The sequence below is a fragment of the Mesocricetus auratus genome, unplaced genomic scaffold (genome assembly GCF_017639785.1).
Source record: "Mesocricetus auratus isolate SY011 unplaced genomic scaffold, BCM_Maur_2.0 Super-Scaffold_100691, whole genome shotgun sequence".
Taxonomy (NCBI): Eukaryota; Metazoa; Chordata; class Mammalia; order Rodentia; family Cricetidae; genus Mesocricetus; species Mesocricetus auratus.
In genome coordinates this window covers 2,150,109-2,165,151 of record NW_024429267.1, presented here as the reverse complement: position 1 = coordinate 2,165,151, position 15,043 = coordinate 2,150,109, and the positions used below count along the sequence as shown (strand labels likewise).

The 15,043-nt window shown below is 38.4% G+C and overlaps 1 protein-coding gene across 2 annotated transcripts in view; it reads left to right on the top strand.

Moving 5' to 3' along the window:
* The window catches only part of Glce (glucuronic acid epimerase), a 75,758-nt gene that overhangs the window by 25,620 nt on the left and 35,095 nt on the right, over nucleotides 1–15,043 (top strand). For both annotated transcript variants that reach the window (XM_005075581.4, XM_021230411.2), the window contains one exon: nucleotides 10,258–10,348. The gene's annotated coding sequence lies outside the window, so the exon portion shown is untranslated. The remainder of the gene's footprint in view (nucleotides 1–10,257; nucleotides 10,349–15,043) is intronic.

Below are 15,043 nucleotides of genomic sequence, written 5' to 3'. Positions count from 1 at the left end.
CCAGTTTGCCCTGCCATTTTGTTCTTTTAAGTATAAGGTTCGTTTTGTTTGGATTTTTTTCCTTATTAAAGGACGGGTGTGGGACTGTGAAGTAAAAGAGTTAAGACTAGCCTATTGATAGTGGAACTTGGTGAGTAGAGGTAGGCAGACCTCTGAGTTCAAGGTTAGCCTTATCTACATCGAGAGTTCACAAATGTGCAGGTACATACACACATTAACTCTACAAATATTGTTAGCAAAGTCCCCTCTCTTTCATTCAACAGCTAACAAGTAGTTACTTAGTCAAAACAAAACAAAAAAATATCTGCAGTGACTTTGAAGCAGTATTCAACAGTGAAGAATCGACAACTCAGATGCAGATTAAAATCTCAGGATGGATGTGATGGAGCATGACTGTAATCCAAGCACTAGACAGGTGATCTCTGAGTTTCTGGCCAACCTGGTCTACAAAGCAAACTCTAGGCCAGTCAGGGCTACACAGTGAGATTTAGTCTTAAAAAAAAAAAGAAAGGAAGAAAAAGAACCTTCTCAGTATGGCTTTTCTGTAGATAGCCCAGCTTTTAATCTAATGGGAGAGATTTACTATCTGTTTGCTGCTCTTAATGCTGTCTTCATCACACATTAGTTCCCCACTGTGCTCTCAGGGAGCCGCCATTTACCTCTTATGAGGACATTATAGGATTCTCATTAGTTGTTCCAAGACTTCTAAAGGCAGCTACCCTGAGTTTTCTCAGTGGTCCTAAAGCAGTAGTGGGGAACTTTAGTAATGAATTGGGGTGAATATATATGGATTGGAGATATATGAGATTTGTGGATGATCTACCCAGGCATTAAGTGTAGCCCTCACAGAATTTTTTTATCAGAACAGTTACCAAATGACTAAATAAAAAACAAGTTTGCTATACAATACATAAATACATAAATGTCACAGAGTGTTTAAGGTTCCTTCTTAAAGGTCTTTATCTTAAACCCCTTCTTGATTCCTTTGCAATTTAACATTATTAAATTGGATACAATTTTGGGTGTGTAGATACATATACAGTTGCATGTGCATATGTGTGTGTGCATGTGGAGCCCAGAAGTCAATTTCTAGTGTCATTATCTAGGATCCATCCACTTTGTTTCTTAAGACAGTTTCTCACTGGCCTGGAACTTCATGAAGAAGATGAGGCTGACTGGCCAGTGAGCCTCACAGATCCACCTGTCTGTCTCCCTAGTGCAGCTATTACAAGCATATGTCAGCAGACACCGTTTTCTTTTACATGGGTTCTGGCAACTGGATTCAGTTTAGAGCAAGTGCTCTAAGTGTCTCTCCAGCCCGATAGTAAATTGTTAACAGTCTGAACTGAAGTAGATACAGAGCTTCATTTCTGAAAGAAGGTAGAAAACTCACTGGATTTACTTTCATGGAGGTTGACCTTTGTTGTATAACTGTTAGGGTATTAATTTGGGTGAAGCTGCTTTCATTTTGATAGAGGCCGGTGGTTTAATGTGCTATAATCTTTTTTTCTTTTCTTTTCTTTTCTTTTCTTTTCTTTTCTTTTCTTTTCTTTTTTTTTCCGAGACAGGGTTTCTCTGTGGCTTTGGAGGCTGTCCTGGAACTCGATCAGTAGACCAGGCTGGTCTCGAACTCACAGTTATCTGCCTGCCTCTGCCTCCCGAGTGCTGGGATTAAAAGCGTGCGCCACCAACGCCCAGCTGTGCTATAATCTTTTAAAGGTGCTTGTAAAATATTGTTTCTAGGAACTTCTTTTTTTAGCACCTCACTAGCTAAGAAACTAATATCCTGTTGGGTTTAATTCATGTGTAAACTCATGATGACTGTGGTCTGTTGTTTTTTAATACTACCATTTAGTCTCCCAGTTTAGATTCTTTTGGGGGGGGGAGATAGGGTTTCTCTGTATTGTTCTGGAACTCCCTCTGTAGATCAGGTGGCCTTGCACTCAAAGAGATCCACCTGTTTCTGCCTCTTGAGTGCTGGGATTAAAGGCATGAGCCACCAACACCTGGCTCCAGTTTAGATTCTTTTTTTTTTTTTTTAATTAGAAATAAGATTGCTTCACATGTCAATTCTAGGTCCCTCTCCCTTTCCCTCCCCTCCTCCCATGGCCTCCCCCCAACCCCTCCAATATCCCCTCATTTCCCCAGGGAGGGTGAGGCCCTCCATGGGGGTGTCCATAGTCTGTCATTTCATCCAGGGCAGGGCCTAGACCCTCCCCCAAGAGTCCAGGGTGAGAGTGCATCTTTCATTGTTGGATGGGAGTCCAAAGTCCATTTGTATACCCGGGATGAGTACTGATCTACTACCCAAGGCTCAATAGATTACCTAGGCCTCCTCACTGACACCCACATTCAGGGAGTCTTTTTTTTTATTTTATTATTTTAATTTTAAATAGCTTGCTTCACATGTCAATCCCAGTTCCCTCTCCCTCCCCTCCTCCCACACCTCCCCACCATCCCCCCCCAGCCTCCCACCCTATCGCCACTTCCTTCCACATAGGGGATATCTAGAGCCTGTCATTTCACTCAGGGCAGGGTCCAGGCACTCTCCTAAGAGTCGAGGCTGAGAGAGCATCCCACTTTGTGTTATGGACACACGAGGTCCGTTTGTATGCCAGGGATAAACACTGATCCACTGCCCAGGGCCCCATAGTTTGCCCAGGCCTCCTCACTGACTCTTCACACTCAGGGGGTCTGGATCAGTCCCATGCTGGGCTCCCAGCTGTTGGTCTGGGGTCCAAGAGCTCTTTCCTGTTCCGATCAGCTGTCTCTGTGGTTTTTGCCAGCCCATTCTTTGCCAATTTGCTCATCAGTCCTCTCTGTCACTGGGTTCCTTGGGTTCAGTTCAGTAGTTAACTGTGGGTGTTTGCCTCTGCTTCCATCAGTCACTGGATGAAGGCTCCAGGATGGTTGTAGACATCAAGTTCACTATCAGGAATGGGCAAGGTGGTCTCTTCACTATTGCTTAGCTTGCCAGTTGGTGTCATCCCTTTAGATCACTAGAGGTCTCACTGGTGCCAGATCTGTCTTCTAACCTATGATTCCCTCTTCCCCCTATCCTACCCCCCACTCAACCTTCCTATTCCCCCATGACCTACTCTCTCTACCTCTTCTCCCCCTCTTTTCTTCCCAGCTCCCATTCCCATCCCCCCACCCACCCCTCACGTGTGTTCCCAACCAGTTCAGAAGATCTTGCCTCATTCCTCTTCTCTGGGGTACCATGCATATCTCTCTTAGGTTCTTTCCTGTTTCCCAGACTCTCTGTCAGTGGAAATGCAGACTGGCACTATCCTGATCCATGTCTAAAATCCATATATGAGAGAGCACATGCCATGTTTCTCTTTTTGTGACTAGGTTACCTCACTCAGGATGGTTTCTTCTAGTGCCATCCATTTGCCTGCAAATTTCAAGATTCCATTGTTTTTTTCTGCTGAATAGTACTCCATTGCATAAATGTACCACATTTTCTCTCTCCACGCTTCAGTTGAGGGGCATCTAGGTTGCTTCCAAGTTCTGGCTATTACAAATAATGGCTGCTATGAACATAGTGGAACAGACATCCTTGTTGTATGAATGGGCATCTTTTGGATATATGCCTAAGAGTGGAGTTGCTGGGTCTTGTGGTAGGTTTATTCCCATTTTTCTGAGGAATCTCCATACTGATTTCCAAAGTGGCTGAACCAGTTGGCATTCCCACCAGCAATGGAGGAGTGTTCCCCTTTCACCACAACCTCTCCAGCATAAATTGTCGTTGGTGTTTTTGATTTTAGCCATTCTGACAGGAGTGAGATGGTATCTCAGAGTTGTTTTGATTTGCATTTCCTGGATGGCTAAGGATGTTGAACACTTTCTCAAGTGCCTCTCAGCCATTTTAGACTCCTCTATTGAGAATTCTCTATTTAGTGCTGTAGCCCACTTTTTAATTGGATCCTTTGGTGTTTTGGAGACTTGTTTCTTGAGTTCTTTGTAAATTTTGGAGATCAGCCCTCTGTCAGATGTGGGATTAGTGAATATCTTTTCCCATTCTGTGGGCTGCCTTTTTGTCTTGCTGACTGTGTCCTTTGCCTTACAGAAGCTTCCCAGTTTCAGTAGGTCCCATTTATTAATTGTTGACCTCACTGTCTGTGCTACTGGTGTTATGTTCAGGAAGCTGTCTCCTGTACCAATTCGTTCAAGGGTACCACCCACTTTCTCTTCTAAGAGGTTCAGTGTGGCTGGATTTATATTGAGGTCTTTGATCCATTTGGACTTAAGTTTTGTGCATGGCGATAGACATGGATCTATCTGCATTCGTGTACATGCCAGCATTCAGTTATGCCAGCACCATTTGTTAAAGATGCTTTCTTTTTTCCATTGTATATTTTTAGCTTCTTTGTCGAAGACCAAATGTTTATACATGCATGGGTTAATATCAGGGGTTTCAATTCGATTCCTTTGGTCTACCTGTCTATTTTTGTGCCAATACTAAACTGTTTTCAGGACTACAGCTCTGTAATAGAGCTTGAAGTCAGGGATGGTGATGCCTCCAGATGTTGCTTTAAAGACTCAAAGTTCTTGCTATACAGGTCTTTCACTTATTTGGTTAGCATTACCCCAAGGTATTTTATGTTGTGCGTGGCAATTGTAAAGGGTGATGTTTCTCTGATTTCTTAGCCCTTTTATCATCTGTATCTAGTAGGGCTACTGATTTTCTTGAGTTGATATTGTAGCCTGCCACTTTACTGAAGGTGTTAATCAGCTGTAAGAGTTCTTTGGGTCATTTATGTAAACTATCATATCATCTGCAAATAGTGAAAGGAAAACCTGTACTCCACAAAATTTGAAAATTTAAAGGAAATGGACAATTTTCTGGATAGCTATCACTTGCCAAAATTAAATCAAGAGCAGATAAGCAATTTAAATAGACCTATAACCCCTGTGGAAATAGAAGCAGTCATCAAAAGTCTCCCAACCAAAAAAAGCCCAGGTCCAGTTGGCCTCAGTGCAGAATTCTACCAGAAATTCAAAGAGCAGCTTATACCAATTCTTCTCAAAGTATTCCACAAAATAGAAGCAGAAGCATCTTTGCCAAACTCTCTCTACGAGGCTTCAATAACCTTGATCCCCAAGCCACACAAAAACACAACTAAAAAAGAGAACTTCAGACCAATATCCCTCATGAACATTGATGCAAAAATACTCAATAAAATACTGGCAAATCAGATCCAAGAACACATCAAAACAATCATTCACCATGATCAAGTAGGTTTCATCCCAGGGATGCAGGGATAATCCGTTCAACATACGAAAATCCATCAATGTAATCCACCATGTAAACAAGCTGAAAAACAAAAATCACATGGTCATCTCACTAGATGCAGAAAAGGCCTTTGACAAAATCCAACACCCCTTCATGATAAAGGTCTTGGAGAGATCTGGGATAATAGGAACATACCTAAACATGATAAAAGCTATATACAGCAAACCAACAGCCAACATCAAACTAAATGGTCAGAAACTCAACACAATTCCTCTAAAATCAGGAACAAGACAAGGCTGTCCACTCTCTCCATACCTTTTCAATATTGTAATTGAAGTTCTAGCTAGAGCCATATGACCACAAAAGGAGATCAAGGGGGTACAAATTGGAAAGGAACAGTTTAGATTCTTTAAAAAGTTTTACAGTAAAAAGCAATTACCTGGTTACCTCAGTTCATTGTCTATCAGAGCTGCTTCATTTTTTTTTCCAGTTGTGACCGCTTGTCAAAAATTTTCATGTGACCCCCACCCAGGCATATAGGTATTTAAAATGTGTATGAATCAAACATTTAATGATAATCATATACTTATTTAAAAACAGTTCTTTGGTTTACATATACTTTTGTCATTCACTAAAGATTAAAGTAAATTTGCATACTAATGAAATGGTTTTTTTTTCTATAAGAATTAAATCTTGTCTAACTATTTGACACTGCTGCGCATAGAGAATCTTCACTGCCCCTCTCCCCCAGACAGAGTTTCTCTGTGTAATATCCTGGCTTTCCTGGAACTTGATTTGTAGCCTGGCTGGCCTTGAACTCACAGAGATCCATCTGTCTCTGCCTTCCAAGTGCTGAGATTAAAGGTGAACACCACCCTACTGCCCAGCCAAATAACCATTTTTAAATAAAATATTTGAACCTAATATAACATTATTGATATACTAATTTGTTGTTTACATGCTGAGAAATGATAAGAAAATTAAAATTCATTGATTTCCATAATTAAACCTTTATGTTTCTGTGAAGGCATAAAAATTTTTTATGTACATTTAAAACACTGCAATTTATAGTGTAATGCTTTAGAATCTGAGTTTAGATGTTTGAGGCCGTGTGTATTGATTGGCACTGCATAACATGAAGGCATATGGACCATGTGAGTTATGTTTTCAGAACCAGGGTTGCAGTGAAGTCCATGATGCTTCACAGAAGAACGCTGCCAGAAACACTCTGGGCTCATTGTTTGTTGGTTTTTGAATCAAGCTTTGGTTGCTGCACATGCAAGAACCTTTTACTGTTGCCAAATTTTTGTGACCTCATTTGAGTTATGCAACCTCAGATGAGGTTGCAGCCCACACTAAGCAGCTGTGTGTTGACCTTCTTTCCCATTGCCTCTTCTAAAGGCCAACTGTATTTACTCACAGTAATTTCCATGATCATGGGATTTTTGTCTTGTTTTATTTATCTTATTAAATGTTTGTTAATTGACTAAATAAAAGAAGTATTCAGATGGCTGCTATATGCTGGCATTATTGTAAGCTCTAAAGACAAAGAAGAGTTTGATTTCATTGTCCTACACAACAAGGAAAAAACAAATAATGATTAAGGATTTTTTGGTTCTTTTGAGAAGGGCGAGAAATCTCTGTGGTTCTGAACATTAACATATAGGAATTGCTTAAACATATCCAGTGCCACAGAGAGACAACCAAGATGTACTAACCTGGCAGAAACTGTTGGCAGGTGTCTTGCAATTTTGGAAGTCTAATTTGGTTATAAATCAACCTTTTAAAAAGTAAATGGAACATCTAGTAGATTATGTGAAATGATAAACACATAGCTTTATAGTAGGAGCTATTTGAATGGATGTTGAAACTAAACTGACCTTGTTGAATTTTTGCAGATACCACATACAGATAGCTTTTGTTAAAAGGAATCAGTAACCAATGTAAATTATTTCCCCCACAATGTGTTTCTGGAGCAAAACTAAATTCTTGAAGCATAGCATTCATTTCTAATTGAATGCCATATTAGGACAGAAGACCTTGGGGTGAAAGCTATCCGTTACAGACCCTTTTGTTGCCCATTTGAAATTAGTGCAAATGTAGATGAGTGAAGGATGGCTATGTGAAATTGTTGCTGATGTTAGTAGTACAGTAGAGAACTGAGCTTGCCTTAGAAGTAGTTGGCTGAATATTATTTTTTAAAATAAGTAGGATTAACAGTAACCAAAATATTAAATGGTTAATATTAAATTAAATTAAAAGGCCTTTGTGTTTAATTTATTTCATTATTAAAATGCATAGACTTTGATGTTTTATGACCACATGTGAGTAATGTAATAATCATTATCATAGGCTTATACCACTTCCTTAGTGGAGGTAAGAGTGAAATTACTTGTGAAATCCCTTTTCTACTTAACCGGCTTATTTTCCCTCACCCTTCTTACTCAAATATCTTACTTTCCTTGATAATGAACTCTTATTTTCCCTGATAATAAAAAGGAAACAAAGTATTGTTTTTGATTTTCAGAATGCTCTCTGTAATAAATCACCCCCCCCCCAATTTTCTATTGACTGTGAATTAAGAGTGTGTGTGGGTGTAGGGGCATTCACCTTTACCAGAACACCTGCACATGGAGGCCAGGGATGTGGATTAGGTCTTTCTCTATTGCTCTCTGCCTTCCTTTTTAAAACAAATCTCTCACTGCCCCCAGAGCTCACCATTTTAGATAGACTGGCTGACCTGTAAACCCCCAGGATCCTCCTATCTCTGCCCCCCAACGCAGCACTCAGGTCACACCAGCTTTTTTTCATGGATGCTAGGGATTCTTACACCTACCTACATAGAAGTACTTTACATATTGAATCATATTTCTGGCCCATAGATCAGTATTGTTTAAAAAGAGCTTTGGGGGCTTATTCGATTGGGGGTGGGAGGTGTTTTGTCTTTGAGATGAGATTTCACTATATAGTCCTGTCTGGCTTGAAAACTGTGATCTTCCTGCCTCAGCCCCACAAGTAACAGGCATTACAGGCATATACCACTGTGCCAGGCACATTTTATTAGCAGCAAAAAAAACTAACTTTGCTGCCTTAATACTTGCTAAAATTAGTCAGGGTTCCTAGAGAAACAGAACTGATAGAATGAACACACACACACACACACACACACACACAGGATTTATTACAGGCTTACAGGGTATGATCCTGCTAGTCCAACAATGATTATTTCCTGGTGGAAAGTGCAAGAATCCAATAGTAATTTGGTCTAGGAGACTGAATATCTCAGCTGGTCTTCAGTATACCCTGGAATCCTGAAGAAGTAGGCTGTAATACTAGTTCAAGAATGAATTTGCCCGTGAGAGTGTGGGCAAGCAGGTAAAAAGCAAAAGCTTCCTTCCTCCATGTTTTTTCTTTAAGCTGCCACCAGAAAATGCGGTCCAGATCCAATCAAGACAAATACCCCACAGGTGTGCCCAGCTGATTGGACTTTAGTTAATTCCAGATGTAGTCAAGTTAACGATTACTTTGGGTTTCAAACTCATTCCTTACTAGTTTCCTTATAGTCTAGGATTTCACATGACTTTTGTGGAACGTCTCCTGTAGTCTGTGACAATTTCCTGTCTGTCTTTTTTTTCATGACCTTGATTGTTCTGAGTACAAGCCAGGTGTTCTATAGAATGCATCTCAGGCACTTTGGTACTTTTCCTCATGATTAAACAGTGGGTTTTAGAAAATAGCAATACAGAGTCAAAGTGCTCTTTCACCCTTTTTCCGGGAGTACATTAAGACAGTACTACTTGCAGAAGGTAGTGTTTGCTTAGTATCTCCACAACAAAGTCTTTCTGTATTCTAGCCTTTGGAAATGAGTTGCAGAATTTAGCCCATACTCGGGCTGAGGCAGTGATGTTTCATGTTATGGGCAGAGCAAATTGATGAGTATTATTAGGAATTTTCTAAGATTTTTTTCTCCAGTCATATCAGTATGTATAGTTAATGTGTTGACTTATTGTCCAATCCAAACAGTCCTTAGTTTATGATGGTTAGGCCTAGCATCTTCTCAACTTTGTCATAGTATAAAGCAAACTGTCCATATTTTCTGGGTTTTCATTTTCTGTATAATGTTCAGTAGATTACACAAGATACTCAACACTTTATTTTAAAACAGGCTTTGAATTAAAAGGTTTCACCTGGTTGTGACCTAAATGTCATGAATACATATAGATTGGGCTATGATATTCAGTAGGTTAAGTGTGCTAAATACACGTTTTAGAGTATTTTCAACATATGGTAGGTTGTCAGTTGGTAATCCCATCATATGTATGTCATAGTGCACTTACAATATAGTATTTTGCTGCATTGTTGATCTCCTTGATTATGCTCTCCAGTGGTCTCTGGGTTACCCTTTTCCAGTCTCTGACAGAAATGTGAAGTTTTATTTGTTAAGGTGAACTCCCCAAAACTATGCTCATCTTCAGGACTAAATACGAGGAGGATATAGGAGGGGAAGGGGCTGAATATCACACATGCATGAATCTCTGTATCCTCTTGGAACTGCAGCACCTCTGACCAGAGAGCAAAGTTCCCTTGCCTCTGAGTAGTGATCCTCATTGCCATTGGGTCCATAGACGGCTGGGTGAGAATGGAGGAGAGAGAGAGGAGGAGGAGGGAGGGAGGGAGAGAGAGGGGTCTACACTTTCTTGTGAATGTTAAGATTTCCCTCTCCAGTGACAGCTGGAACTTGAAACTTTTCTTTGGGCTATACACACTTCAGACTGGACGATACCAGAAGAAACCAAAATGATGGCCATTGTAAAATGGTGCTTTGTGTTCTGGTCCTCTTATAGGACCTTCCTGTTGCCATTTACTTTTCTGGGTCCCATATATTCTATTCTAGGCATTTTAGCCAGTTCTTAGAGCTACATTAAGTTGGTGGGACAGTTGGAGTGCTGTAATTGCTATACTTTATCTGCAACCAAATCTTGCTGAAAGGTTTTTCATTTTCATTTCTTTTCTTCTAGGAATTTAACAAGAATCTGAACTTTTGATTCAAATATTTTTTGAATTGAAGCCAGAAATGTATTAGGATTTTGATTCTTTCATTTGTTTAAGGTAAGATTATTTAATAAAATAAAATTATACCCTTATAAATTTTCAAACATTTAATATTTATTTTATTAACATAGATTTATTTCTAAGTCTAATTAGAGACTTGTGCCTAAAAAAACATTTTTTATGGGTTCTCAAGGCTAGAATATAGTTGTTAGTTCAGTGCTTGCTTAGCATACACAAAACACTGGTTCCATCCCTTCTGCCAGTTAAATCAGATGTGGTGGGGGACACCTGTAATCTCCTCACTTGGGAGGTATCGGCAGAAAAATCAGAAATTCAAGGTCATCCTCAGCTACTTAGTAGGTTTGAGGCCCCATTGGAATACATGAGATCCTGTCAACAGAAAGTGGGCAATGGTGGTTCTTTACCATTTAAGTGATTAGTGTTTCTTGTAGCAACTATCAGATATAAAGGAAACATGATGGTATGATCACTGAAGGTGTAATATATTGAAAAGAAATGTTTGCCTAGGACAGAAGTGATCAAATTGGCCCACAGCCTGGCCACTTGTTTTAGTAAATAGTGTTTTATTGGAACATAGCCATATCCACTCATTAGCTATTTCTGTGGCCACCTTTGTACTTTTGTGCCAAGTTAATTACTTTGAATTTAAATATGCATGTAAGGGTCTAAGTAACTCTACCAAGGCAAATATCTTGAAAGTCCTTAGAAGTACTACTTTTCTAGCTAGGCATGATGGTGCACGCCTTTAATCCTAGCACTCAGGAGACAGAGGCAGGTATGGATCTCTGAGCTTGAGGCCAGTCTGGTCTACAGATCGAGTTCCAGGACAGCCAGGGTTACACAGTGAAACTCTGACTCAAAAAGAACAACAACAAAATCAAATAAATAAGTAAAAATAAAAATAAAAAGAAATGCTAATTTTATGGAATAATTGGTTTTTAAAAACCAGATTTAATGCCATGAGTAGTTGCATGCTAAGTGCTTATTTATTTCTAAGTAATGCTCTTTGTTTTCAAAACTAAAAGTTTATATAATGTTGGTTTTGTTTCTTCTCTAAAAAAGAGATTCATCCTAATTATATTTTGCTTTACCTAGTAAGTTTAAACAGAACTAGCAAGACTTTGAGAGAATGATTGTCTTCCCTAGTAAAGTTAAGTATCTTGGGTTTCTATTGCTGTGAAGAGACAGCATGTCCACAGCAACTCTTATAAGGAAAACATTTAATTGGGGCTGGCTTACGGTCAGAGGTTTTGTCCATTATCATCATGGCAAGGAGCATGGTGGCATGCAGGCAGACATTGTGCTGCAGAGGTAGCTGAGAGTTCTATATCCAGATAGACAGGCAACAGCATTTGAAACCTCAAAGCCCGCCCCAGTGACACACTTCCTCCACAATGCCACACCCACTCCCCCAAGGGCATACTTCCTAATAGTGCCTCTCCTTATAGGCCTTTTCTATTCAAACCACCACAGTAACTTATAGCATATGGAGTTTTAAATGAAAATATCCTAATATAAAAGTACATTAGTGAGCCAGTTCCATATTGATGGATTCGAATAATATCAACTCAAAACTCTGGAAAAAATATGTAAACTTCATTTCCTTTTTGTTAAACAATACAGTATAACAACTGCTGACAAAGCATTTGAATTGTAACAGGTAGTATGTGAGCAGTCTGGAGGAGATTTACACTATTTGGGAGGATTTATGGAGGTTCCATGGAAATACTGTGCTAGTTCATAAAAGGGATTTCAGTACATGGATTTTGCTGTTCTTGGGTATTAGATCTAATTTAATGTGATTCCTAAAATTATAAATGTTTAGAAACATTAGAAGAAACTAAAATTGGAGTAGAGAAAGTCTGTAAGATGTATGTTGTATTTCACAACAATCTCTAAAGGGTTAAAGAAAAAAAAGAAAAACATTTTAAAATCTAGCATGTAAATTAGAATTTCCAACCTCTATTAAAGAAATATCTATTTTAGATACCAAAATCTGAAAAAGAAAAAGACTTGGAAGGAACGCATTCTAGGTAATTTCAGTTTATAAAATAATCCATTGGATTTGAAATAGCCTTCCTTATGTGACACCCAGCCTGAGAGGATATGTTTGGTTTATGATGGTTTTGTATGTGATACCTGTGTTTGCTTTGCTCTTAGAAAACAAAATTTAAACTTTTAAAGAAAGAAACCAGGAAATGTAAAGCATCTGTAGTTATATAATATTGTTTTATAAATATTATACTATGTATCATTTCAGTTACTAAGCATGTATTGAATTTCTGAATCCCAGCTAATAGTAATACAGACTTGTATTTTCTGATGCATGATGATTTGTTTACAAGAAAACTGTTTTGTCAATAAACTCATTTTATGGTAGATGAATAAATTATTTGTACAATGATTAAACCATCTTTATATTAACTATATTTTATTTTGTAGTAATGCTAAAATTTTAAGATTAATGACTTTATGTAGAATTGTCAATTTAGTTATTAACGTTTTTATTTTACTAATGACATCTATAGTACATTTAATATAAATTCATCTATATCAAGGATTAGCTCACTGTTTCTAGCATATTAACCTCAAATTAATAAACAAAATATTTCAAGTATGGTAAAAAAAATGTGTGAGAAATTGTCTAGGGGTGTAAAAGTCATCAACCTATATAGACCTCTTTCTTAAAATTTGATAAATGTTAATTCACATTTGTTAAAGAAAAAGCCCAAAATAATAATAATAAAAATAATCCAATGATGTAGTATTTTTAAAACATCCTAGGATAAAATAGGTTATACTTTGTGTAGATGATATAAGAACATTGTATGAATATATTTGTTTATTCCATCCTGTGTTTCAAGTAGATCAGCTCAGGTAGTAAATTACAAAGGCAAGCACAGCCTTGGGATTTGGAAGACTTAAAATCAGAAGTTTCTATAGCCAGACTAGTTGTGTAACTTTGAACAAGCCACTGAGCTCTTATTCTTTTTGTCTGTGAATTAAATCATTAGTTTAGCTTCTGAGATTAAATCCTATTTGATGTACTTTTGTTGTTTCTATTTGTGTGTGCGTTAAAATATGCATAGCATGAAATTTGTCATCTTAGCCATTTTTTTAGATGTACAGTCTAGGGATATTAAATACATTCCAAACGTTATGCATGTTTCTCCACAGTTTTTCATTTTGAAACTTTGTACCCATCATAAGTCCCCAGTAACTTCCCCTGGCAACCACTATTCTTTTGTCTCTTTGTGACTTTCTAACTACTTCATTATAACTACTATAATCATATAGTATTTGTTTTCTGTGTATAACTTAACTTCATTTAATATAATGCCCTTAAAACTGATCTATTTTATAGCTTTCTTCTTTTAAAACAAAAGTAAAGGATATCCCACTGTATGTATTCAGCCACATGTATCCATCCATTCATCCTTCATTTGACTCATGGGCGGTGTCCATCAACAACAATGCTGCTGTCAACTCGGGTGTACAGATGTAACTTTGAGGTTATGTTTCAGTTCATGGTCTCATTTCACATCTCAGTCCAGGAGTATATTGAAGTACAAACTTGTTAGGCCATAGGGTGTCTCTGCTTTCCACAGTGGTGGCTGAGCACAAATTTCAGCAAATTTGAGAGATTTGGAGCTATATTTTTTTTCTCCCACACAATCTCTACTCCTTTCAAAGGGAGTGACACTATTAGGAAGTGTGAGCTTGTGTGGACTTGTTGGAGGAAATGTGTCACTGTGGAGGTGGGCTTTGGGGCTCAAGTCACTCCCAGTGTCCAGTTCACTTCCTGTTGCCTTTAGATCAAGATTTAGATTCTCCAGCACTGTGTCTCCTGCGTGCCTTCATGCTCCCAGCCTCCATGCTCTCCACCATGGCGATAATAGACTAAACCTCTGAAACTAAGATTCCACTTCAATTAAATGCTTTACTTTATAAGAGTTGCCATGGTCAGCGTAATCAAGTATGAGGAGTAGAGTCCCAAAAATCAGTAAAGGAGTCAGAGACAGTCCCTGTTCACATTGTTAGGAGTCCCACAAGAGGACCAAGCTAAGCAACTGTCATATATATGCAGAGGGCCTAGATCAATCCCATGCAGGCTCCGTTTGTCAGTTTAGTCTCTGTGAGCCCCTGTGAACATAAGGGGGAAGTGCTTAGTCTTACTGCAACGTGATATGCTATGTTTTATTGATATTCATGGGAGAATATCCTAAACAAATAAATTTAGGGAGAATATGCTAAACAATAAACAAAAAAATTTCCTAAACAAATGGAGGAGGAGTGGATTGGGAGGTGGGTAACAGGGTTGGGGGGGACTAAGAGGAGAAGAAAGAGGGGAAACTGTGACTGGGGCGTAAAAATAGATGATAGAATTATTAGATTTATTTTTTAAAAGTTTCAGTGTCATGGTGTCTCTTCACAGCAATAGAAATCTTAAGGCAGTATTCAGTATGCAACATTAATGGATATGTTTACAATGTGAGAGCCTTTAGGAGGTCATTTATTCTCCATGTCAGAACCCTCTTGAAATAGATTTGGGATCTTATTTAATTGAGACCTTATTAATGCAGAGGGCTTAGAAATGGATCTTAAAAAGCTATATACATGCTTTGCCTTTCCACCACATAAAGGCACTGTGTTCAAGGCTATTTAAAATGGTCAAACTCAACAAAAGTAAAGCAGTAGTTGGCAAGGGCTATGTTGCAGAGAGAAATGGGG